This window comes from Lissotriton vulgaris, chromosome 2_1, assembly GCF_964263255.1.
Source record: "Lissotriton vulgaris chromosome 2_1, aLisVul1.2, whole genome shotgun sequence".
Taxonomy (NCBI): Eukaryota; Metazoa; Chordata; class Amphibia; order Caudata; family Salamandridae; genus Lissotriton; species Lissotriton vulgaris.
In genome coordinates this window covers 1,904,464,834-1,904,466,857 of record NC_141687.1, presented here as the reverse complement: position 1 = coordinate 1,904,466,857, position 2,024 = coordinate 1,904,464,834, and the positions used below count along the sequence as shown (strand labels likewise).

The window sequence follows — 2,024 nt, the reverse complement described above, 5'->3', positions numbered from 1 at the left end:
ACTGCGTGTGCCCAGGACCTGTAAATCAAGTGCTACTAGTGGGCCTGCAGCACTGATTGTGCCACCCTCATTAGTAGCCCTGTACCCATGTCTCAGACCTGCCACTGTGGTCTGTGTGGGTAGTTTCAAACTGCCATGTCGACCTGGCAAGTGCTCCCCACTTGCCAGGCCCAACCTTCCCTTTTTCTACATGTGAGGCACTTCTAAGTTAGGCCCACGGTAGCCCCATGGGCAGGGTGTAGTGTATGTGAAAGGTACAACATGTACTGGGTGTGTTTGACATATCCTGATACTGAAATACTGCTAATTTTGTTTTTCACTATTGCAAGGACTATCTCTCCCACTAGGTTTCATTGAGCTCCCTTGTAACCTCTTACATGTGCAAATTTCAATTGGGAAGAGATAGAGATTTGTAGTTTGGGGTTCCTTAACTCACAATTTAAAAACACATCTTTTAGTAAAGTTGCTTTTTAATCGTAATTAGGTTTGTTCTTCTGGTAGCAGGAGAAGGTGCATCTGGCGCTTAAGGGGCTTGGTATGAAAATTAGTTACTCTATCTACAACTCACCAGAGCAGTCTTTGCCCAGGAAGGTTCGATGTCCAATCGAGCGGTCACAAAAATCATATATTATCACAGGTAGAGGGTAGCGTTGTAGGAGTGTTTCCAAGAGCAGGTAGGGAAAGGCATCTCTTCTAAGCCTGCCACGCCTGTGAGGGGTAGGACTAAACGCTTGACAATTGTGAGGGTGATCATTTTGGGAAAGGCATAGTACTCGCACTCCTTGGGAGGTACAAGATCCATCAATGTAGTGCTGATATCATCCGCCTTGAAGCCATCCTCCAGCAGCTGGGGGACCTGCGTCTCCTGAAACATCTTCTCGATGTCAGTGTATTTAATTTTTAGCAGCTCCCCCCACGATGTCAAGTTGTAGTAGGTGAGGACTCTGCCAGGCTTTAACAGTCGATGAGTATGTCCCTTTATGAAGTTGAACTGGTGAGTGTGCCAGGTCTCTGTGGACAGTGGGTACGTATCATACAGGATGCCATCAAAGTGTCCATCGGGCAGTGTAGGAACAACGTCCTCCCACAAGCCCTTCAAGGGGACGATCTTGTGGGGCTGTTTCTTGGCCCACTCCTCTCGCCGCTGGAAGACCCCATCGTTGCACTCGACGATCCAGTGCTCCTTGATTGGAAACTCCTCCACTTTGGTGGCAGCAATGGCCTGCCAAAGCTGATCTCCAGCACGCTGCAGCCTCGCTGGTCGCTGGCCCTGCCAGGCTGTGCATGTAGGGGGTCTCCCACCTCTCCATCACAGGCTTGCCCAGGAACCGCAGGTGCTCATTCGTCTGACCGTAGCCTGCATCCGCCTCCCTCCAGCAGCCCTTGCAGTCCTCCCCGAGGAGAAGATGGGGGCACGGGGTGGCGTCAGGAGTGCTCATGGTGGGACTGAGAGAGGGAGTTGCTTTTTAAATTGCGTGTTTGAAAATGGCACTTTTAGAAAGGAGGCATTTTCTTGCTTTACCATTCGGTGCCTCTGCCTGCCTGTGGAATCCACATCTGGTTTAGACTGACAGTTGAACTGTTTGTGCATTCACTCTAGACATTTTCACAAAGGGAGCTGAGGTGTGCTCTGAATATCCTGATGGCCCATCACCAGGCTGATGCGTTTTCCTGAGGTAGAGGGCTGGGAAGAGTTGTCACTGACACCTGAATAGGGCTGTGCCTGTCCTCACACAAAGCTGTGTCCACCTTGTTTAGAGCCAGGTCAGGGAAAGGCAGGGCCTTGTGCACTACAAAGACTTTCCTTTGAAGTTTGCTACTTCAAAGGCTGAAACTGGTATAAGTACTGGGGCTGTGACATCATAACTTCAGAACACTTCTGGACTAAGAGGAGATTCTGCCAAGAAGAAGAGCTGGAGAAACTTTAGTATCTTGTTACTATGTTGTGCTGGCCTACTACTTGCGGTTTCTGTCTAGGAGAGTGAAACTTTGTTTTCATCACCCTGATTGCCAAGGTTCTACAA

The 2,024-nt window shown here is 49.4% G+C and overlaps 1 pseudogene; it reads right to left on the bottom strand.

Annotated features, from left to right (window-relative positions):
* Positions 1-631: 631 nt before the first annotated feature.
* On the bottom strand, positions 632-1,439 carry LOC147733490 (guanidinoacetate N-methyltransferase pseudogene; annotated as a pseudogene).
* Positions 1,440-2,024: the final 585 nt, after the last annotated feature.